Raw genomic sequence first — 26475 nt, 5'->3', positions numbered from 1 at the left:
TGTTAAAGAAAATTTCATCCCGAAATTTTAAGCTGGGGTAGATGGAGGAGTCGGGAAAAGGTGAGGATACTTCCGCATCATTTGATCCTCTCGCTCCCAAGTAAACTCAGGTCCTCGTTTGGCATTCCATCTTAGTCGAACGATCAGAATCTTGTTGCATTTCAAAGTTTTGATCTCTCGATCCATAATCTCAACAGGTTCCTCCACAAAGTGGAGTTTGTCATCAATTCTAAGTTCTTCCAATGGTATGATAAGTTCGGGTGCAGCAAGACACTTCTTCAGGTTTGACACGTGGAAGGTAGGATGAACTGAGCTCAATTGTGCTGGTAGATCCAAACGGTAAGCAACGGATCCAACACGTTCCAAGATTTCAAAAGGACCAATGTATCGTGGGTTTAACTTTCCGCGTTTTCCAAAACGGATCACACCTTTCCAAGGTGCAACCTTCAACATTACACGATCACCAACGTTGAATTCAAAGTCTTTACGTTTGAGGTCTGCATAACTCTTTTGGCGATCACGAGCAGTCTTAAGTCTAGCTTGAATCTGAGCAATCTTCTCCGTGGTTTTGTGGACTACCTCGGGTCCGGTGATTTGTTTTTCGCCTACTTCGGCCCAACAAATAGGAGATCGGCACTTGCAGCCATACAATGCTTCAAAAGGTGCAGCATTAATGCTTGAGTGATAACTGTTGTTGTACGAAAATTCGGCTAACGGCAAATGCCTTTCCCAGGCCTTTCCGAAATCGATGACACATGCACGCAACATGTCTTCCAAGGTCTGAATCGTTCGTTCACTTTGCCCGTCGGTCTGTGGATGATAAGCAGTACTCATGTCGAGACGGGTTCCCATGGCTTCTTGTAAAGAACGCCAAAATCTAGAAGCAAAACGGGGATCGCGATCTGAGATGATCGATAAAGGTACACCATGATGAGATACAACCTCCTTGATGTACAGTTGAGTAAGTCTTTCCATCGTATCAGTTTCCTTCATCGCTAGAAAGTGTGCAGATTTGGTGAGGCGGTCAACAATAACCCAAATGGTATCGTATCCGCCCACCGTCTTTGGCAGCTTGGTGATAAAATCCATTGTGATCCTTTCCCACTTCCATTGTGGGATCTTCGGCTGTTGAAGTAATCCAGAGGGTCTTTGATGCTCAGCTTTGGCCTTCGAGTAAGTCAAATACTTACCAACATAAGTCACAACGTCCTTCTTAAGATTCAGCCACCAATACTGTTCTTTAAGGTCGTGGTACATCTTACCCGCTCCAGGATGAATCGAATACCTCGATTTGTGTGCTTCATCAAGTATAAGGTTCCGTAGATCTCCATAAAGTGGTACCCAAATTCTTCCGGCATAACATCGGAGTCCAGACTCCCTAACCTCGAATCGAGAGACAAGTATGTTCAAATGTTCGTGAGATATGTTCTCCTCCTTGAGAGCCTCATCTTGGGCTACTCTGATCTGGCTGTTGAGGTTCGAATGGATGGTGATGTTCAGAGCCCTAACACGAAGAGGTGTCGCCCTCTCCTTTCAGCTCAAAGCGTCAGCTACAACATTGGCCTTGCCAGGATGATAACGAAGTTCACAATCGTAGTCGTTTAGCGTCTCGATCCATCGACGCTGTCTCATATTCAGTTGCTTCTGATCAAAGATGTGCTGGAGACTCTTGTGATCGGTGAAAATAGTGCTCTTAGTTCCATACAAATAGTGTCTCCACAATTTGAGCGCAAAGACAATGGCTCCAAGTTCAAGATCGTGAGTAGTGTAGTTCCGCTCGTGAATCTTCAATTGGCGGGAGGCATAGGCAATAACCTTTGATCGTTGCATCAGTACACAACCAAAACCACTCTTCGATGCATCACAATAAACAATAAAGTCGTCACTGCCCTCAGGAAGTGATAGGATAGGTGCGGTGGTTAACTTCTTCTTCAAAGTTTGGAATGTTGATTCGTGTGTGGGTTCCCAAATGAACTTCTTACCCTTGTGAGTCAGTGAGGTCAAAGGACGCGCAATCAGAGAAAATCCTTCAATGAATCTTCGGTAGTAACCGGCGAGACCTAGGAATTGGCGAATATGCGTCGGAGTAATGGGGGTCTCCCACTTGCTGACGGCTTCAATCTTGGCGGGGTTAACTTTGATACCCTGGTCGCTCACAACATGACCCAGAAATTGTACTTCCTTCAACCAAAATTCACACTTGTAGAATTTGGCGTAAAGTTGCTCTTGTCTCAAGAGTTCAAGTACTAGTCGGAGGTGTTGCTCATGCTCTTCTTCGCTCTTAGAGTAGATGAGGATATCATCTATGAAGACGATAACAAACTTATCCAAGTAAGGCTTGCAGACACGATTCATGAGGTCCATGAACACGGCATGTGCATTTGTCAAACCGAATGGCATCACGAGAAACTCATAATGACCATAACGGGTCCTGAATGCAGTTTTCATCACGTCACTTTCCTTCACCCTCAACTGGTGATAACCGGATCGTAAATCAATCTTTGAGTAAACGCTTGATCCTTGTAGTTGGTCAAAAAGATCGTCAATTCTGGGAAGAGGATACCGATTCTTGATAGTCAATTTTTTGAGCTCACGGTAGTCGATACACATACGGAAGGATCCATCCTTCTTCTTCACAAACAGAACGGGTGCACCCCAAGGCGAGAAGCTTGGTTGGATAAATCCTCGATCAAGTAGTTCTTGTAGTTGGCTCTGTAATTCTTGCATCTCGGAAGGTGCGAGTCTATAAGGTGCGCGAGCTATAGGTGTAGCTCCTGGCACTAAATCAATCTGAAACTCTACTGCTCTTGGCGGCGGTAATCCAGGCAATTCCTCTAGGAAGACATCGGAAAATTCGTTCACAATTCGAACGTCATTCACGCTCTTCACCTCAGTTTCTACTGTTTTCACATGCGCTAGGACAGCAAGACGTCCCTTCTTCATAATCTTTTGCGCTTTCACGCAACTAATGAGGTTTAACTTCGAGGTACATCTCTCTCCATAGATAACCAGTGGCTCGCCATTTCCTTGTGGTATGCGAAGTGCTTTATCTCCACAGATAATATCGGCCCTTATCTTGCTCAACCAATCCATACCGACGATCACGTCAAAAGTTTCCAGTTTGATGGGTATCAAATCGATTTCGAAATCTGCACCAGCTATGTTGATGATAGCTCCTCGACTAATATGGTCAACTTTCGCAAGTTTTCCATTGGCGACCTCGACAAGCATACTCTCTTTTAACGGGACTAATGACCAATTAATCTTATCACAAAAATGTCTACATACATAACTTCTATCCGCACCAGTATCAAACAAGACAGAAGCTAAAATATTGTTGATTTTGAATATACCTGTCACCAAGTCGGGGTTTTCGCGTGCATCCCTTGCATTAACATTGAAAGCTCTAGCGTGCGGTGGTCCGCCATCTTTTCGCTTATTTGGACACGCATTTCTGAAATGGCCCGTCTGCCCGCATTCATAACATTTCTTCGGCCCGTTGGTGTTCGGCTTCCCATTCAAAGTGGTGACCTTGCAGTCTTTTCCAACATGCCCAGACCGTTGGCACTTCTCGCAGACAACATTGCAATACCCAGTGTGGTGTTTGTAACACCTCTTGCATTGAGGTAGGGTTCCCTTGTAGTTCGGGTTGGAGTTGGTGTTGTTGTTGGGGTTGGGGTTTCCACCGTTGTTGTTTCCTCTGAAACCCTCATGTCGTTTTGCCAGGTTCTGTTCATAGGTCCGTCCCCTGTTGTTGTTGTTGTTGTTGTTGTTGTTGTTGTTGTGGTTATCCCATTTGCGCTTCTCGCTAGTACCCGCTTCAGACTTAGTTTTCCCCGGTTCATCGATGGTTATTTGATTCATTAAAGTATGCGCCATACGCATCGCTTCGGGAACATTTGGTGCTTTGGACGAGGTGACGTTTCCCTTAATCCTCTTAGGGAGTCCCCAGAAGTATCTCTCCATTCGTTTGAATTCCGGGGTGACCATTATCGGACACATCAGGGCTAGTTCCAAAAATCTCCTGTTGTAACCATCAAGGTCATTCCCAACGGCCTTTAACTGCATGAATTCCATTTCCATCTTTTGTATCTCGGTTCTCGGACAATACTCATCAATCATAGCCGCTTTGAATTCCTCCCATAACGTAGCATACGCCTCATCGATACCTTTTGCTTGAGCTAACGTGTTCCACCACGTTAGTGCGCCATCAGATAGCGTGCAAGAAGCAAATTTGGTTTTGTTGTCCTCCGAACAGTTGCTAACTCGGAATACTGATTCAAGTTTCTCGAACCATCTGGTGAGACCAACCGGTCCCTCAGTGCCGCTGAAGTTATGTGGTTTACAGCTCTGGAATTCCTTGTAAGTACACCCATTTCGAATGGGTTAAATAACCGGTGGTGGTGGCGGTGGCGGTGGAGCTTGGGGTTGCATTTCCACAATGGCTGCGGCTACACGTTCTTGGATCATCTCTTCAATTTGAGCAGCAGTAGGTGTGGATCGACCGTTAGCCATGGTGTTCTATACAAACATTTTGACTCAAGTTAAAATCCAGCATTCAATAAATAATAATATAGTATACAACAACCAACATGTAAACAGCACAACACATGTTAATTAAGTAACGCAAGTTGATACAAGTACCACAAAACACCATACAGTAATGTAAATAGAACACTTGTGCAAAAAGTAACATCACAAAGTTTCCATTCATTAATAATAAGTTTCATACATCATGATAGATTCGTACAATACATAAGTGAAATATGAAACTACAACTAGATTACATCATGAAATCTAATACAAAAGGTCCTACGGTGAAGGTGGGTGTAGGATGTCTAAAACCTGAACCAACTGCTCCTCGAGCTCAGTAACCCGAGCTCGGAGGGTTCCCACCTCCCTCCTCAGTTCCTCGTTAGAGGGAGATGATGGGGCAGGCGGTGCGGGTGGTGCGGGTGGTGCCGGTGGTGCGGGTGGTGCAGATCGCACGAAACGGGGTGCAGACGTTCCGGCTCCAGAAATAGTCAGTACGTAACAGGGTGCCTTACGCACTTGTGGGTCGGCAGGGTACGGCACAAGCCACTTATGAGCAGTAACCCTACGATGTCGACCAAACGCGTCAGTGAAAGCACGACCTCCATTCACCCCTGGAATGACGGTGCCATCAAAACGGTACCGCTTCTTCAGCGAGGTGGAGGGTGCCTGTATAGGTACATCAGCAGGGTCCTCATCATCACTGGAGTCGTCTGAGGAGGTGTCGTCGGATGAAGCATCAGTGGATGACGGGTCATCCGAATCATGTGGTGGCTGTACGGGTGGCTAAACTGGCCATCCGTGGGCGGCCATCATCTGTCTGTATCTTCCTGGCGGAATCGGCACTAAACGTCCATTAGGAGCGCGTCGGCACGGCATGCGCATATGGTTACGGAATGACCCTTCCCCGAACTCCGCGGGAATCACAACACCACCGATGCGGGACTGTGGCTCCGAGGGTCCGGTAGCAGACGGAGCTGGAATCTCCGTAGGGTCCACGTTTCCGTCAATAGTAGCCACTGGTGCCAGCGCACTACTACTAGCTCCGGAAGATGAAGCGCCGGGGTCATTGGTGCGTATCGGGATCGGTGTGTCGGCAGCGGCAGCAGATGGGGTGGCTGACGAGTCTAAACTGCCCAAAACGATAGCAGGTGGAACATCCAACATCTGAACAAGGAAAAATAAAATTTTCATGTCAGTAAGTCATAAAGCAAGCACGTATTAGGCCAACAGCTTAAATCATGTATAACAATACGTAGCATGGCAATGATAACGAATCGTACCGAAGTAGCATGCAATCGAAAGAAAGTAATATCATACAGTAGTGAAATCATGTAGTAGCATACAGCATGTAGCAGTAACAGTAAGCAGCAGCATGCAGTAAGTTCAGCAGAAACACGTAAACTAGCAAGTTATAGATTAGTACTATTAGTGAATCCTACTCGGGTCGGTCTTTGTAGTGACCCGAACTTTTCCATGTTTATATATATATTAAATGAAATTGTTATTTAAATGATTAAGTGTTTTCAACATGTTAAGCAATCAAACTTGTTAAGACTTGATTAATTGAAATAGGTTTCATATAGACAATTGACCACCCAAGTTGACCGGTGATTCACGAACGTTAAAACTTGTAAAAACTATACGATGACATATATATGGTTATATATATAGTTAACATGATTTTATTATAAGTATGTATCTCATTAGGTATTTTAACAATGAGTTATATACATAAAAATGAGACTATTAATTTAAGAAACTCGAAAACGATATATATAACGATTATCGTTATAACAACGTCTTACTAGGTACATATGAATAATATTAAGATATTGATACACTTGGTTAATTATGTTATATGATAATTAAATATATTATTAAGTGTATTAACAATGAAATACATATGTAAAAATAAGACTACTAACTTAATGATTTCGAAACGAGACATATATGTAACGATTATCGTTGTAACGACATTTAACTGTATATATATATCATACTAAGATATATTATATATCATAATATCATGATAATATAACAATTTAACATCTCATTTGTTATAATAAATAATGGGTTAACAACATTCAACAAGATCGTTAACCTAAAGGTTTCAAAACAACATTTACATGTAACGACTAACGATGACTTAACGACTCAGTTAAAATGTATATACATGTAGTGTTTTAATATGTATTCATACACTTTTGAAAGACTTCAAGACACTTATCAAAATACTTCTACTTAACAAAAATTCTTACAATTACATCCTCGTTCAGTTTCATCAACAATTCTACTCGTATGCACCCGTATTCGTACTCGTACAATACACAGCTTTTAGATGTATGTACCATTGGTATATACACTCCAATGATCAGCTCTTAGCAGCCCATGTGAGTCACCTAACACATGTGGGAACCATCATTTGGCAACTAGCATAAAATATCTCATAAAATTACAAAAATATGAGTAATCATTCATGACTTATTTACATGAAAACAAAATTACATATCCTTTATATCTAATCCATACACCAACGACCAAAAACACCTACAAACACTTTCATTCTTCAATTTTCTTCATCTAATTGATCTCTCTCAAGTTCTATCTTCAAGTTCTAAGTGTTCTTCATAAATTCCAAAAGTTCTAGTTTCATAAAATCAAGAATACTTCCAAGATTTCAAGTTTACTTCCAAGTTTTCTAAATCCATTCCAAGTAATCATCCAAGATCAAGAAACCTTTGTTACTTATAGTAGGTTATCTTTCTAATACAAGGTAATAATCATATTCAAACTTTAATTCAATTTCTATAACTATAACAATCTTATTTCGAGTGGAAATCTTACTTGAAATTGTTTTCGTGTCATGATTCTGCTTCAAGAACTTTCAAGCCATCCAAGGATCCTTTGAAGCTAGATCTATTTTTCTCATTTCCAGTAGGTTTATCCAAGGAACTTGAGGTAGTAATGATGTTCATAACATCATTCTATTCATACATATAAAGCTATCTTATTCGAAGGTTTAAACTTGTAATCACTAGAACATAGTTTAGTTAATTCTAAACTTGTTCGCAAATAAAAGTTAATCCTTCTAACTTGACTTTTAAAATCAACTAAACACATGTTCTATATCTATATGATATTCTAACTTAATGATTTAAAACCTGGAAAAACGAAAAACACCGTAAAACCGGATTTACGCCGTCGTAGTAACACCGCGGGCTGTTTTGGGTTAGTTAATTAAAAACTATGATAAACTTTGATTTAAAAGTTGTTATTCTGGGAAAATGATTTTTATTATGAACATGAAACTATATCCAAAAATTATGGTTAAACTCAAAGTGGAAGTATGTTTTCTAAAATGGTCATCTAGACGTCGTTCATTCGACTGAAATGACTACCTTTACAAAAATGACTTGTAACTTATTTTTCCGACTATAAACCTATAATTTTTCTGTTTAGATTCATAAAATAGAGTTCAATATGAAACCATATCAATTTTTTTCACTCAAAACGGATTTAAAATGAAGAAGTTATGGGTAAAACAAGATTGGATAATTTTTCTCATTTTAGCTACGTGAAAATTGGTAACAAATCTATTCCAACCATAACTTAATCAACTTGTATTATATATTATGTAATCTTGAGATAACATAGACACGTATACAATGTTTTGACCTATCATGTCGACACATCTATATATATTTTGGAACAACCATAGACACTCTATATGTGAATGTTGGAGTTAGCTATACAGGGTTGAGGTTGATTCCAAAAAATATATAGTTTGAGTTGTGATCAATACTGAGATACGTATACACTGGGTCGTGGATTGATTCAAGATAATATTTATCGATTTATTTCTGTACATCTAACTGTGGACAACTAGTTGTAGGTTACTAACGAGGACAGCTGACTTAATAAACTTAAAACATCAAAATATATTAAAAGTATTGTAAATATATTTTGAACATACTTTGATATATATGTATATATTGTTATAGGTTCGTGAATCAACCAGTGGCCAAGTCTTACTTTCCGACGAAGTAAAAATCTGTGAAAGTGAGTTATAGTCCCACTTTTAAAATCTAATATTTTTGGGATGAGAATACATGCAGGTTTTATAAATGATTTACAAAATAGACACAAGTACGTGAAACTACATTCTATGGTTGAATTATCGAAATCGAATATGCCCCTTTTTATTAAGTCTGGTAATCTAAGAATTAGGGAACAGACACCCTAATTGACGCGAATCCTAAAGATAGATCTATTGGGCCTAACAAACCCCATCCAAAGTACCGGATGCTTTAGTACTTCGAAATTTATATCATATCCGAAGGGTGTCCCGGAATGATGGGGATATTCTTATATATGCATCTTGTTAATGTCGGTTACCAGGTGTTCACTATATGAATGATTTTTATCTCTATGTATGGGATGTGTATTGAAATATGAAATCTTGTGGTCTATTGTTACGATTTGATATATATAGGTTAAACCTATAACTCACCAACATTTTTGTTGACGTTTAAAGCATGTTTATTCTCAGGTGAATACTAAGAGCTTCTGCTGTTGCATACTAAAATAAGGACAAGATTTGGAGTCCATGTTTGTATGATATTGTGTAAAAACTGCATTCAAGAAACTGATTTCGATGTAACATATTTGTATTGTAAACCATTATGTAATGGTCGTGTGTAAACATGATATTTTAGATTATCATTATTTGATAATCTACGTAAAGCTTTTTAAACCTTTATTTATGAAATAAAGGTTATGGTTTGTTTTAAAAATGAATGCAGTCTTTGAAAAGCGTCTCATATAGAGGTCAAAACCTCGCAACGAAATCAATTAATACGGAACGTTTTTAATCAATAAGAACGGGACATTTCAGTTGGTATCAGAGCGTTGGTCTTAGAGAACCAGAAAATTTGCATTAGTATGTCTTATCGAGTTTGTTAGGATGCATTAGTGAGTCTGGACTTCGACCGTGTTTTCTTTAAAAATGATTGCTTAACATTTTTGTTGGAAACTATATATTATTAACATGTATATATTATGTGATATATTAATCTCTTAACATGTTTGATATTGTGTGATAGATGTTGTAGTGACCCGAACTTTTCCATGTTTATATATATTAATTGAGATTGATATTTACATGATTAAATGTTTTCAACATGTTAAGCAATCAAACTTGTTAAGACTTGATTAATTGAAATAGGTTTCATATAGACAATTGACCACCCAAGTTGACCGGTGATTCACGAACGTTAAAACTTGTAAAAACTATATGATGACATATATATGGTTATATATATAGTTAACATGATATTATGATAAGTAAACATATCATTAAGTATATTAACAATGAACTACATATGTAAAAACAAGACTACTAACTTAATGATTTTGAAACGAGACATATATGTAACGATTATCGTTGCAACGACATTTAATTTATATATATCATATTAAGAGATATTCGTACATCATAATATCATGATAATATAATAATTTAAAATCTCTTTTGATATTATAAACATTGGGTTAACAATATTTAACAAGATCGTTAACCTAAAGGTTTCAAAACAACACTTACATGTAACGACTAACGATGACTTAACGACTCAGTTAAAATGTATATACATGTAGTGTTTTAATATGTATTTATACACTTTTGAAAGACTTCAATACACTTATCAAAATACTTCTACTTAACAAAAATGCTTACAATTACATCCTCGTTCAGTTTCATCAACAATTCTACTCGTATGCACCCGTATTCGTACTCGTACAATACACAGCTTTTAGATGTATGTACTATTGGTATATACACTCCAATGATCAGCTCTTAGCAGCCCATGTGAGTCACCTAACACATGTGGGAATCATCATTTGGCAACTAGCATGAAATATCTCATAAAATTACAAAAATATGAGTAATCATTCATGACTTATTTACATGAAAACAAAATTACATATCCTTTATATCTAATCCATACACCAACGACCAAAAACACCTACAAACACTTTCATTCTTCAATTTTCTTCATCTAATTGATCTCTCTCAAGTTCTATCTTCAAGTTCTAAGTGTTCTTCATATATTCAACAAGTTCTAGTTACATAAAATCAAGAATACTTTCAAGTTTGCTAGCTCACTTCCAATCTTGTAAGGTGATCATCCAACCTCAAGAAATCTTTGTTTCTTACAGTAGGTTATCATTCTAATACAAGGTAATAATCATATTCAAACTTTGGTTCAATTTCTATAACTATAACAATCTTATTTCAAGTGATGATCTTACTTGAACTTGTTTTCGTGTCATGATTCTGCTTCAAGAACTTCGAGCCATCCAAGGATCCGTTGAAGCTAGATCCATTTTTCTATTTTCCAGTAGGTTTATCCAAGGAACTTAAGGTAGTAATGATGTTCATAACATCATTCGATTCATACACATAAAGCTATCTTATTCGAAGGTTTAAACTTGTAATCACTAGAACATAGTTTAGTTAATTCTAAACTTGTTCGCAAACAAAAGTTAATCCTTCTAACTTGACCTTTAAAATCAACTAAACACATGTTCTATATCTATATGATATGCTAACTTAATGATTTAAAACCTGGAAACACGAAAAACACCGTAAAACCGGATTTACGCCGTCGTAGTAACACCGCGGGCTGTTTTGGGTTAGTTAATTAAAAACTATGATAAACTTTGATTTAAAAGTTGTTATTCTGAGAAAATGATTTTTATTATGAACATGAAATTATATCCAAAAATTATGGTTAAACTCAAAGTGGAAGTATGTTTTCTAAAATGGTCATCTAGACGTCGTTCTTTCGACTGAAATGACTACCTTTACAAAAATGATTTGTAACTTATTTTTCCGACTATAAACCCATACTTTTTCTGTTTAGATTCATAAAATAGAGTTCAATATGAAACCATAGCAATTTGATTCACTCAAAACGGATTTAAAATGAAGAAGTTATGGGTAAAACAAGATTGGATAATTTTTCTCATTTTAGCTACGTGAAAATTGGTAACAAATCTATTCCAACCATAACTTAATCAACTTGTATTGTATATTATGTAATCTTGAGATACCATAGACACGTATACAATGTTTCGACCTATCATGTCGACACATCTATATATATTTCAGAACAACCATAGACACTCTATATGTGAATGTTGGAGTTAGCTATACAGGGTTGAGGTTGATTCCAAAATATATATAGTTTGAGTTGTGATCAATACTGAGATACGTATACACTGGGTCGTGGATTGATTCAAGATAATATTTATCGATTTATTTCTGTACATCTAACTGTGGACAACTAGTTGTAGGTTACTAACGAGGACAGCTGACTTAATAAACTTAAAACATCAAAATATATTAAAAGTGTTGTAAATATATTTTGAACATACTTTGATATATATGTATATATTGTTATAGGTTCGTGAATCAACCAGTGGCCAAGTCTTACTTCCCGACGAAGTAAAAATCTGTGAAAGTGAGTTATAGTCCCACTTTTAAAATCTAATATTTTTGGGATGAGAATACATGCAGGTTTTATAAATGATTTACAAAATAGACACAAGTACGTGAAACTACATTCTATGGTTGAATTATCAAAATCGAATATGCCCCTTTTTATTAAGTCTGGTAATCTAAGAATTAGGGAACAGACACCCTAATTGACGCGAATCCTAAAGATAGATCTATCGGGCCCAACAAGCCCCATCCAAAGTACCGGATGCTTTAGTACTTCGAAATTTATATCATATCCGAAGGGTGTCCCAGAATGATGGGGATATTCTTATATATGCATCTTGTTAATGTCGGTTACCAGGTGTTCACCATATGAATGATTTTTATCTCTATGTATGGGATGTGTATTGAAATATGAAATCTTGTGGTCTATTATTATGATTTGATATATATAGGTTAAACCTATAACTCACCAACATTTTTGTTGACGTTTTAAGCATGTTTATTCTCAGGTGATTATTAAGAGCTTCCACTGTCGCATACTTAAATAAGGACAAGATTTGGAGTCCATGCTTGTATGATATTGTGTAAAAACTGCATTCAAGAAACTTATTTTGTTGTAACATATTTGTATTGTAAACCATTATGTAATGGTCGTGTGTAAACAGGATATTTTAGATTATCATTATTTGATAATCTACGTAAAGCTTTTTAAACCTTTATTGATGAAATAAAGGTTATGGTTTGTTTTAAAATGAATGCAGTCTTTGAAAAACGTCTCATATAGAGGTCAAAACCTCGCAACGAAATCAATTAATATGGAACGTTTTTAATCAATAAGAACGGGACATTTCAGTTGGTATCCGAGCGTTGGTCTTAGAGAACCAGAATTTTGCATTAGTGTGTCTTATCGAGTTTGTTAGGATGCATTAGTGAGTCTGGACTTCGACCGTGTTTACTTGAAAAATGATCGCTTAACAAATTTTGTTGGAAACTATATATTTTTAACATGTGAATATTATGTGATATATTAATCTCTTAACGCGTTTGATATTATGTGATAGATGTCTACCTCTACAACAAGTCCCATTGACTCACCTAATAATAGTGAAGAGTCAAATGTTAATTGGAATGATTCGTGGACTGATTCACAAGTTCCCGAAGAGGAACCGGAAGAAGAGTCGGAACCGGAAGAAGAATCGGAACCGGAAGAAGAATTGGAACCGGATGAAGAAATAGAACCGGTGGGAGAAATAATAAAACGGTTAAGTAAAAGAAAATCATCAACCAACCGACCAAGGTTAATTATGGTCAATGGTGTTTCCGCCAAGGAAGCAAAATATTGGGAGGATTACCAATTCTCCGATGAATCGGATTCCGACGAGAATTCCGATGATGTTATAGAAATTACCCTAACTGAATTTAAAAAGGCGAAAGAAAATAATAAGGGAAAGGGCATAAAAATAGAGAAATCTAATTCCAAACCCGATGAACTTTATATGTATCGTCAACCCCCGAAGTCCTTAAGTTGCAACAATGACCCGGGAACCTCTAAACCACCAGGTTTTTCTAAACCAATGTGGAAAACGACGGCTCGTATTAGGGGAACATCATATATCCCTAGAAAATTGGCAAAACGAACTAAAACCGAAGAAGAAGAAACAAGCGAGTCGGAATAAGATAGTTGTATTCGTGTGGTGTAATATATGTAATATAGTGTGCTTATGCTTTATGATATATGTAAAAATTGCTTGTATTAATAAGTATTTTTTTTATGAATCTAACTCTTGTCTATTTTACAGTATAAAAACACAAAACGGATAGACAACCCAATATTTTAAGAGACCTACCCGGAGACATGATTGATGAAATCTTGTCTAGAGTCGGTCAGAATTCTTCGGCACAACTATTTAAGGCGAGATCAGTTTGTAAGACATTCGAAGAACGTTCCAAGAATGCCTTGGTTTATAAAAGGCTTTCGTTCGAAAGATGGGGGATATCACATTGGGAAATCCATAAGTTACGATGTGTTTACTTTGATGCATATATTGCGGGGAACCCAAATGCTATTTTACGCAATGGGTTAAGAAATTATTTTGACTCAATATATCCGAATATTGGACTTTGTGATTTAGAAAAAGCGGCTAACATGCAACATAAAGAAGCATGTTATGCTTACGGATTAGTAATGTTCGCTTCTCACCAAAGTGAGAACAAGAACATCGGGCTACAACTATTAAACAAAACGTTCCCACATGTGACGGAGTCAGTAATTGGGGTAAGAAATGAGGTTTTTAGATTGTTACGGCACTGTTGGACATTACGTAACCCTCGTCCCTTTGACGACGTTACAACACGATGTCTTATCAATGGCCATAACGGTTATGTTCCACAAGACCAAGGATGGGAAGTAATCCTAGTAAAACCAGAATGCATGACTTGTTTCTGAACATATGAATTACGTGTCTTTATTGCCTTTGCTGAACGACTTATGTACTAGCTAGAATTATCTTCACAACCATCTTGTATCAAATTTATTGTGTGCTATATTTCATGCTATATGTAAAATAAGCGGTATTGTAAGTTTGTAAAATATTGTGTAAAAGTTTGAACGCGAAATATTATTATAATTAGTTTTTCATATAGAATTGTAGTAGTTGAATTGTATATTAGCTACTAAGTATGAACTTAACGGGTAGGTACTACCCGAATTTAAACTTATAAAATGCTAATATGAAGAAAAAGCTTTTATAAATGAGTTCATATTATGCTACGAAATACTATTAACTACTCTTAATATTCTGTATGATTAACTTGTTCCATTTGACTATTTTGAAGGAAATGGCACCGACTACTCGACACACCGTGAATATGAATGAAGAGGAATTCCGTACTTTTCTAGCTTCAAACATAGCCGCAGTACAGGCTGCGCTACATACCAACAATAACCTTGGATCTAGCAGTACTGGAATCGTGTAGGATGCACCTACAAAGAATTCACTGCCTGCAAACCTTTGGAATTTGATGGAACCAAAGGACCGATCGGATTGAAACGGTGGACCGAGAAGGTCGAATCGGTGTTTGCCATAAGTAAGTGTACTGAAGAAGACAAAGTGAAGTACGCTACGCATACCTTCACAGGTTCTGCGTTAACATGGTGGAATACCTATCTAGAGCAAGTGGGACAAGACGATGCGTACGCACTACCGTGGTCAGCATTCAAGCACTTGATGAACGAGAAGTACCGTCCCAGAACCGAGGTCAATAAGCTCAAGACAGAACTTAGAGGGTTACGAACCCAAGGATTTGATATTACCACGTACGAAAGACGATTCACAGAATTGTGCCTATTGTGTCCGGGAGCATTCGAAGATGAGGAAGAGAAGATTGACGCATTTGTGAAAGGATTACCGAAAAGAATCCAAGAAGATATAAGTTCACACGAGCCCGCCTCCATACAACAGGCATGTAGAATGGCTCACAAACTAGTGAACCAGATTGAAGAAAGAATTAAAGAACAGACTGCTGAAGAGGCCAATGTGAAGCAAGTCAAAAGAAAGTGGGAGGAAAACGGTGATAAGAATCACCAATACAACAACAACAGCAATTACAAAAATAATCGCAACAATTATCCCAACAATCGCAACATCAATCGCAACTACAACAAACGGCCCAACAACAACAACAACAACAACAACAGCAACTACAACAATCATCCCAACAACAATAATAACCGCAACAACAACAACAATCAGAAGCAGCTATGCCAAAGGTGTGAAAAGTATCACTCGGGGTTCTGCACCAAATTTTGCAACAAGTGTAATAGAAATGGTCATAGCGCGGCGAAGTGTGAGGTCTACGGACTAGGGGTTAATAGAACGAAAGGAAAAAATGGTGTCGGAACGAGTAATGGCGGAGCAAGTAGTGTCGGAGCAAGTTATGCCAATGTAGTTTGTTATAAATGTGGAAAACCGGGCCACATCATTAGAAATTGCCCGAACCAGGAGAATATGAATGGACAAGGCCGCGGAAGAGTTTTCAATATTAATGCGGCAGAGGCACAGGAAGACCCGGAGCTTATTACGGGTACGTTTCTTATTGACAATAAATCTGCTTACGTTTTATTTGATTCGGGTGCGGATAGAAGCTATATGAGTAGAGATTTTTGTGCTAAATTAAGTTGTCCATTGACGCCTTTGGATAGTAAATTTTTACTCGAATTAGCAAATGGTAAATTAATTTCAGCAGATAATATATGTCGGAATCGAGAAATTAAACTGGTTAGCGAAACATTTAAGATTGATTTGATACCAGTAGAGTTAGGGAGTTTTGATGTGATAATCGGTATGGACTGGTTGAAAGAAGTGAAAGCAGAGATCGTTTGTTACAAAAATGCAATTCGCATTATACGAGAAAAAGGAAAACCCTTAATGGTGTACGGAGAAAAGGGCAACACGAAGTTACATCTTATTAGTAATTTGAAGGCACAAAAACTAATAAGAAAAGGTTGCTATGCTGTTCTAGCACACGCCGAGAAAGTACAAACTGAAGAAAAGAGCATCAATGATGTTCCCATTGCAAAAGAATTTCCCGATGTATTTCCGAAAGAATTACCGGGATTACCCCCACATCGATCCGTTGAATTTCAAATAGATCTTGTACCAGGAGCTGCACCAATAGCTCGTGCTCCTTACAGACTCGCACCCAGCGAGATGAAAGAACTGCAAAGCCAATTACAAGAACTTTTAGAGCGTGGTTTCATTCGACCAAGCACATCACCGTGGGGAGCTCCTATTTTGTTTGTCAAGAAGAAAGATGGTACATTCAGGTTGTGTATCGACTACCGAGAGTTGAACAAACTTACCATCAAGAACCGCTACCCACTACCGAGAATCGACGACTTATTTGATCAACTACAAGGCTCGTCTGTTTATTCAAAGATTGACTTACGTTCTGGGTCTCATCAAATGCGGGTGAAAGAAGATGATATTCCAAAGACTGCTTTCAGAACACGTTACGGTCATTACAAGTTTATGGTCATGCCGTTTGGTTTAACTAATGCACCAGCTGTGTTCATGGACCTTATGAACCGAGTGTGTGGACCATACCTTGACAAGTTTGTCATTGTTTTCATTGATGACATACTTATTTACTCAAAGAATGACCAAGAACACGGTGAACATTTGAGAAAGGTGTTAGAAGTATTGAGGAAGGAAGAATTGTACCACAAAAGTCTTCAACACATATTTAATCAGAAACAACTGAATATGAGGCAGCGTAGGTGGATTGAATTATTGAATGATTACGACTTTGAGATTCGTTACCACCCGGGGAAGGCAAATGTGGTAGCCGATGCCTTGAGCAGGAAGGACAGAAAACCCATTCGAGTAAAATCTATGAATATAATGATTCATAATAACCTTACTACTCAAATAAAGGAGGCGCAACAAGGAGTTTCAAAAGAGGGAAATTTAAAGGATGAAATACCCAAAGGATCGGAGAAGCATCTTAATATTCGGGAAGACGGAACCCGGTATAGGGCTGAAAGGATTTGGGTACCAAAATTTGGAGATATGAGAGAAATGGTACTTAGAGAAGCTCATAAAACCAGATACTCAATACATCCTGGAACGGGGAAGATGTACAAGGATCTCAAGAAACATTTTTGGTGGCCGGGTATGAAAGCCGATGTTGCTAAATACGTCGGAGAATGTTTGACGTGTTCTAAGGTCAAAGCTGAGCATCAGAAACCATCAGGTCTACTTCAACAACTCGAAATCCCGGAATGGAAATGGGAAAACATTACCATGGATTTCATCACTAAATTGCCAAGGACTGCAAGTGGTTTTGATACTATTTGGGTAATAGTTGATCGTCTCACCAAATCAGCACACTTCCTGCCAATAAGAGAAGATGACAAGATGGAGAAGTTAGCACGACTGTATTTGAAGGAAGTCATCTCCAGACATGGAATACCAATCTCTATTATCTCTGATAGGGATGGCAGATTTATTTCAAGATTCTGGCAGACATTACAGCAAGCATTAGGAACTCGTCTAGACATGAGTACTGCCTAACATCCACAAACTGATGGGCAGAGCGAAAGGACGATACAAACGCTTGAAGACATGCTACGAGCATGTGTTATTGATTTCGGAAATAGTTGGGATCGACATCTACCGTTAGCAGAATTTTCCTACAACAACAGCTACCATTCAAGCATTGAGATGGCGCCGTTTGAAGCACTTTATGGTAGAAAGTGCAGGTCTCCGATTTGTTGGAGTGAAGTGGGGGATAGACAGATTACGGGTCCGGAGATTATACAAGAAACTACCGAGAAGATCATCCAAATTCAACAACGGTTGAAAACCGCCCAAAGTCGACAAAAGAGCTATGCTGACATTAAAAGAAAAGATATAGAATTTGAAATTGGAGAGATGGTCATGCTTAAAGTTGCACCTTGGAAAGGCGTTGTTCGATTTGGTAAACGAGGGAAATTAAATCCAAGGTATATTGGACCATTCAAGATTATTGATCGTGTCGGACCAGTAGCTTACCGACTTGAGTTACCTCAACAACTCGCGGCTGTACATAACACTTTCCACGTCTCGAATTTGAAGAAATGTTTTGCTAAAGAAGATTTCACTATTCCGTTAGATGAAATCCAAATCAACGAAAAACTCCAATTCATCGAAGAACCCGTCGAAATAATGGATCGTGAGGTTAAAAGACTTAAGCAAAACAAGATACCAATTGTTAAGGTTCGATGGAATGCTCGTAGAGGACCCGAGTTCACCTGGGAGCGTGAAGATCAGATGAAGAAGAAATACCCGCATCTATTTCCAGAAGATTCGTCAACACCTTCAACAGCTTAAAATTTCGGGACGAAATTTATTTAACGGGTAGGTACTGTAGTGACCCGAACTTTTCCATGTTTATATATATTAATTGAGATTGATATTTACATGATTAAATGTTTTCAACATTTTAAGCAATCAAACTTGTTAAGACTTGATTAATTGAAATAGGTTTCATATAGACAATTGACCACCCAAGTTGACCGGTGATTCACGAACGTTAAAACTTGTAAAAACTATATGATGACATATATATGGTTATATATATAGTTAACATGATATTATGATAAGTAAACATATCATTAAGTATATTAACAATGAACTACATATGTAAAAACAAGACTACTAACTTAATGATTTTGAAACGAGACATATATGTAACGATTATCGTTGTAACGACATTTAATGTATATATATCATATTAAGAGATATTCGTACATCATAATATCATGATAATATAATAATTTAAAATCTCTTTTGATATTATAAACATTGGGTTAACAATATTTAACAAGATCGTTAACCTAAAGGTTTCAAAACAACACTTACATGTAACGACTAACGATGACTTAACGACTCAGTTAAAATGTATATACATGTAGTGTTTTAATATGTATTTATAAACTTTTGAAAGACTTCAATACACTTATCAAAATACTTCTACTTAACAAAAATTCTTACAATTACATCCTCGTTCAGTTTCATCAACAATTCTACTCGTATGCACCCGTATTCGTACTCGTACAATACACAGCTTTTAGATGTATGTACTATTGGTATATACACTCCAATGATCAGCTCTTAGTAGCCCATGTGAGTCACCTAACACATGTGGGAATCATCATTTGGCAACTAGCATGAAATATCTCATAAAATTACAAAAATATGAGTAATCATTCATGACTTATTTACATGAAAACAAAATTACATATCCTTTATATCTAATCCATACACCAACGACCAAAAACACCTACAAACACTTTCATTCTTCAATTTTCTTCATCTAATTGATCTCTCTCAAGTTCTATCTTCAAGTTCTAAGTGTTCTTCATATATTCTACAAGTTCTAGTTACATAAAATCAAGAATACTTTCAAGTTTGCTAGCTCACTTCCAATCTTGTAAGGTGATCATCCAACCTCAAGAAATCTTTGTTTCTTACAGTAGGTTATCATTCTAATACAAGGTAATAATCATATTCAAACTTTGGTTCAATTTCTATAACTATAACAATCTTATTTCAAGTGATGATCTTACTTGAACTTGTTTTCGTGTCATGATTCTGCTTCAAGAACTTCGAGCCATCCAAGGATCCGTTGAAGCTAGATCCATTTTTCTATTTTCCAGTAGGTTTATCCAAGGAACTTAAGGTAGTAATGATGTTCATAACATCATTCGATTCATACACATAAAGCTATCTTATTCGAAGGTTTAAACTTGTAATCACTAGAACATAGTTTAGTTAATTCTAAACTTGTTCGCAAACAAAAGTTAATCCTTCTAACTTGACCTTTAAAATCAACTAAACACATGTTCTATATCTATATGATATGCTAACTTAATGATTTAAAATCTGGAAACACGAAAAACACCGTAAAATCAGATTTACGCCGTCGTAGTAACACCGCGGGCTGTTTTGGGTTAGTTAATTAAAAACTATGATAAACTTTGATTTAAAAGTTGTTATTCTGAGAAAATGATTTTTATTATGAACATGAAATTATATCCAAAAATTATGGTTAAACTCAAAGTGGAAGTATGTTTTCTAAAATGGTCATCTAGACGTCGTTCTTTCGACTGAAATGACTACCTTTACAAAAACGACTTGTAACTTATTTTTCCGACTTTAAACCCATACTTTTTCTGTTTAGATTCATAAAATAGAGTTCAATATGAAACCATAGCAATTTGATTCACTCAAAACGGATTTAAAATGAAGAAGTTATGGGTAAAACAAGATTGGATAATTTTTCTCATTTTAGCTACGTGAAAATTGGTAACAAATCTATTCCAACCATAACTTAATCAACTTGTATTGTATATTATGTAATCTTGAGATACCATAGACACGTATACAATGTTTCGACCTATCATGTCGACACATCTATATATATTTCGTAACAACCATAGACACTCTATATGTGAATGTTGGAGTTAGCTATACAGGGTTGAGGTTGATTCCAAAATATATATAGTTTGAGTTGTGATCAATACTGAGATACGTATACACTGGGTCGTGGATTGATTCAAGATAATATTAATCGATTTATTTCTGTACATCCAACTGTGGACAACTAGTTGTAAGTTACTAACGAGGACAGCTGACTTAATAAACTTAAAACATCAAAATATATTAAAAGTGTTGTAAATATATTTTGAACATACTTTGATATATATGTATATATTGTTATAGGTTCGTGAATCAACCAGTGGCCAAGTCTTACTTTCCGACGAAGTAAAAATCTGTGAAAGTGAGTTATAGTCCCACTTTTAAAATCTAATATTTTGGGATGAGAATACATGCAGGTTTTATAAATGATTTACAAAATAGACACAAGTACGTGAAACTACATTCTATGGTTGAATTATCAAAATCGAATATGCCCCTTTTTATTAAGTCTGGTAATCTAAGAATTAGGGAACAGACACCCTAATTGACGCGAATCCTAAAGATAGATCTATCGGGCCCAACAAGCCCCATCCAAAGTACCGGATGCTTTAGTACTTCGAAATTTATATCATATCCGAAGGGTGTCCCGGAATGATGGGGATATTCTTATATATGCATCTTGTTAATGTCGGTTACCAGGTGTTCACCATATGAATGATTTTTATCTCTATGTATGGGATGTGTATTGAAATATGAAATCTTGTGGCCTATTATTATGATTTGATATATATAGGTTAAACCTATAACTCACCAACATTTTTGTTGACGTTTTAAGCATGTTTATTCTCAGGTGATTATTAAGAGCTTCCACTGTCGCATACTTAAATAAGGACGAGATTTGGAGTCCATGCTTGTATGATATTGTGTAAAAACTGCATTCAAGAAACTTATTTTGTTGTAACATATTTGTATTGTAAACCATTATGTAATGGTCGTGTGTATACAGGATATTTTAGATTATCATTATTTGATAATCTACGTAAAGCTTTTTAAACCTTTATTGATGAAATAAAGGTTATGGTTTGTTTTAAAATGAATGCAGTCTTTGAAAAAAGTCTCATATAGAGGTCAAAACCTCGCAACGAAATCAATTAATATGGAACGTTTTTAATCAATAAGAACGGGACATTTTAGATGTCTACCTCTAGCACAAATCCCATTGACTCACCTAAAAATAACGAAGAGTCGAATATATATTGGACTGATTCACTAGTTCCCGAAGAAGAACCGGAAGAAGAATCAGAACTGGAAGAAGAATCAGAACCGAAAGAGGAGGAACCGGAGGAGGAAATAGAACCGGTCTGGGAAATAATAAAACGGTTAAGTAAAAGAAAATCCTCAACCAACCGACCAAGGTTAATTATGGTCAATGGTGTTTTCGCCAAGGAAGCAAAATATTGGGAGGATTACCAATTCTCCGATGAATCGGATTCCGACGAGAATTCCGATGATGTTATAGAAATTACCCCACCTGAATTTAAAAAGGCAAAAGAAAATAATAAGGGAAAGGGCATAAAAATAGAGAAATCTAATTCCAACCCCGATGAACTTTATATGTATCGTCAACCCCCGAACCCTTAAGTTGTAACAATGACCCGAGAACCTCTAAACCACCAGGTTTTTCTAAACCGTTGTGGAAAACGACAGCTCGTATTAGGGGAACATCATATATCCCTAGAAACTTGGCAAAATGAACCAAAACCGAAGAAGAAGAAACGAGCGAGTCGGAATAAGATAGTTGTATTCGTGTGGTGTAATATATGTAATATAGTGTGCTTATGCTTTATGATATATGTAAAAATTGCTTGTATTAATAAGTATTTTTTTTTATGAATCTAACTCTTGTCTATTTTACAGTATAAAAACACAAAATGGATAGACAACCCAATATTTTAAGAGACCTACCCGGAGACATGATTGATGAAATCTTGTCTAGAGTCGGTCAGAATTCTTCGGCACAACTATTTACGGCGAAATCAGTTTGTAAGACATTCGAAGAACGTTCCAAGAATGTCTTGGTTTATAAGAGACTTTCGTTTGAAAGATGGGGGATATCACATTGGGAAACCCATAAGTTACGATGTGTTTACTTTGACGCATATATTGCGGGGAACCCAAATGCTATTTTACGCAACGGGTTAAGAAATTATTTTGACTCAATGTATCCGAATATAGGACTTCATGATTTAGAAAAAGCGGCTAACATGCAACATAAAGAAGCATGCTATATTTACGGGTTAGTAATGTTCGCTTCTCACCAAAGTGAGAAAAAGAACATCGGGCTACAACTATTAAACAAAACATTCCCACAAGTGATGGAGTCGGTAATTGGAGTAAGAATTGAGGTTTTTAGGTTATTACGAGACTGTTGGTCATTACATAACCCTCGTCCCTTTGACGACGTTACATAACGATGTCTTATCAACGGCCATAACGGTTATGTTCCACAAGACCAAGGATGGGAAGTAGTCCTAGTAAAACCAGAATGCATGACTTGTTTCTGGACGTATGAATTACGTGTCTTTATTGCCTTTTCTGAACGACTTGTGTACTAGCTAGAATTATCTTCACAACTATCCTGTATCAAAGTTATTGTGTGCTATATTTCATGCTTTATGTAAAATAAGCGGTATTGTAAGTTTGTAAAATATTGTATAAAAGTTTGAACGCGAAATATTATTATAATCAGTTTTTCATATAGAATTGTAGTAGTTGAATTGTATATTAGCTACTAAGTATGAACTTAACGGGTAGGTACTACCCGAATTTAAACTTATAAAACGCTAATATGAAGAAAAAGCTTTTATAAATGAGTTCATATTATGCTACGAAATACTATTAACTACTCTTAATATTCTGTATGATTAACTTGTTCCATTTGACTATTTTGAAGGAAATGGCACCGACTACTCGACACACCGTGAATATGAATGAAGAGGAATTTCGTACTTTTCTAGCTTCAAACATAGCCGCAGTACAGGCTGCGCTACATACCAACAATAACCTTGGATCTAGCAGTACAGGAAATTGTGTAGGATGCACCTACAAAGAATTCACTGCCTGCAAACCGTTGGAATTTGATGGAACCGAAGGACCGATCGGATTGAAACGGTGGACCGAGAAGGTCGAATCGGTGTTTGCCATAAGTAAGTGTACTGAAGAGGACAATGTGAAGTACGCTACACATACCTTCACAGGTTCTGCGTTAACATGGTAGAATACCTATCTAGAGCAAGTGGGACAAGATGATGCGTACTCACTACCGTGGTCAGCATTCAAGCACTTGATGAACGAGAAGTACCGTCCCAGAACCGAGGTCAATAAGCTCAAGACAGAACTTAGAGGGTTACGAACCCAAGGATTTGATATTACCATATACGAAAGACGATTCACAGAATTGTGCCTATTGTGTCCGGGAGCGTTCGAAGATGAGGAAGAGAAGATCGACGCATTTGTGAAAGAATTATCGGGACTACCTCCACATCGATCTGTTGAATTTCAAATAGATCTTGTACCAGGAGCTGCACCAATAGCTCGTGCTCCTTATAGACTCGCACCCAGCGAGACGAAAGAACTGCAAAGCCAACTACAAGAACTATTAGAACGTGGTTTCATTCGACCAAGCACATCACCATGGGGAGCTCCTGTTTTGTTTGTCAAGAAGAAGGATGGTACATTTAGGTTGTGTATTGACTACAGAGAGTTGAACAAACTTACCATCAAAAACCGTTATCCACTGCCGAGAATTGACGACTTATTTGATCAACTACAAGGCTCGTCGGTTTATTCAAAGATCGATTTACGTTCTGGATATGATCAAATGCGAGTAAAGGAGGATGATATTCCAAAAACTGCTTTTAAGACGCGTTATGGTCATTACGAGTTTATGGTTATGCCGTTTGGATTGACTAACGCACCAGTTATGTTCATAGACCTTATGAACCGAGTGTGTGGGCCATATCTTGACAAGTTTGTCATTGTTTTCATCGATGACATACTTATTTACTCAAAGAATGATCAAGAGCACGAAGAACATTTGAGAAAAGTGCTAGAAGTATTAAGGAAAGAAAAACTGTACGCTAAGTTTTCAAAGTGTGCATTTTGGTTGGAAGAAGTTCAATTCCTCGGTCACATAGTGAACAAAGAAGGTATCCAGGTGGACCCAGCAAAGATCGAAACCGTTGAAAAGTGGGAAACCCCAAAAACTCCGAAGCATATATGTCAATTTTTAGGATTGGCTGGTTACTACAGAAGATTCATCCAAGATTTCTCCAAAATAGCAAAACCCTTGACTGCATTAACGCATAAAGGGAAGAAATTTGAATGGAAGGATGAACAAGAGAAGGCGTTTCAATTATTGAAGAAAAAGCTAACTACGGCACCTATATTGTCATTGCCTGAAGGGAATGATGATTTTGTGATTTATTGTGATGCATCAAAGCAAGGTCTCGGTTGTGTATTAATGCAATAGACGAAGGTGATTGCTTATGCGTCTAGACAATTGAAGATTCACGAGCAAAATTATACGACGCATGATTTGGAATTAGGCGCAGTTGTTTTTGCATTAAAGACTTGGAGGCACTACTTATATGGGGTCAAAAGTATTATATATACCGACCACAAAAGTCTTCAACACATATTTAATCAGAAACAACTGAATATGAGGCAGGGTAGGTGGATTGAATTGTTGAATGATTACGACTTTGAGATTCGTTACCACCCGGGGAAGGCAAATGTGGTAGCCGACGCCTTGAGCAGAAAGGACAGAGAACCCATTCGAGTAAAATCTATGAATATAATGATTCACACTAACCTTACTACTCAAATAAAGGAGGCGCAACAAGGAGTTTTAAAAGAGAGAAATTTAAAGGATGAAATACCCAAAGGATCGGAGAAGCATCTTAATATTCGGGAAGACGGAACCCGGTATAGGGCTGAAAGAATTTGGGTACCAAAATTTGGAGATATGAGAGAAATGGTACTTAGAGAAGCTCATAAAACCAGATACTCAATACATCCTGGAACGGGGAAGATGTACAAGGATCTTAAGAAACATTTTTGGTGGCCAGGTATGAAATCCGATATTGCTAAATATGTAGGAGAATGTTTGACGTGTTCTAAGGTCAAAGCTGAACATCAGAAACCATCAGGTCTACTACAACAACCTGAAATCCCTGAATGGAAATGGGAAAACATTACCATGGATTTCATTACTAAATTACCAAGGACTGCAAGTGGTTATGATACTATTTGGGTAATAGTTGATCGTCTCACCAAGTCAGCACACTTCCTGCCAATAAGATAAGATGACAAGATGGAGAAGTTAGCACGACTGTATTTGAAGGAAGTTGTCTCCAGACATGGAATACCAATCTCTATTATCTCTGATAGGGATGGCAGATTTATTTCAAG

Source organism: Rutidosis leptorrhynchoides, chromosome 6 (genome assembly GCF_046630445.1).
Source record: "Rutidosis leptorrhynchoides isolate AG116_Rl617_1_P2 chromosome 6, CSIRO_AGI_Rlap_v1, whole genome shotgun sequence".
NCBI classification, from domain to species: domain Eukaryota; kingdom Viridiplantae; phylum Streptophyta; class Magnoliopsida; order Asterales; family Asteraceae; genus Rutidosis; species Rutidosis leptorrhynchoides.
This window is presented reverse-complemented; position numbering follows the sequence as displayed.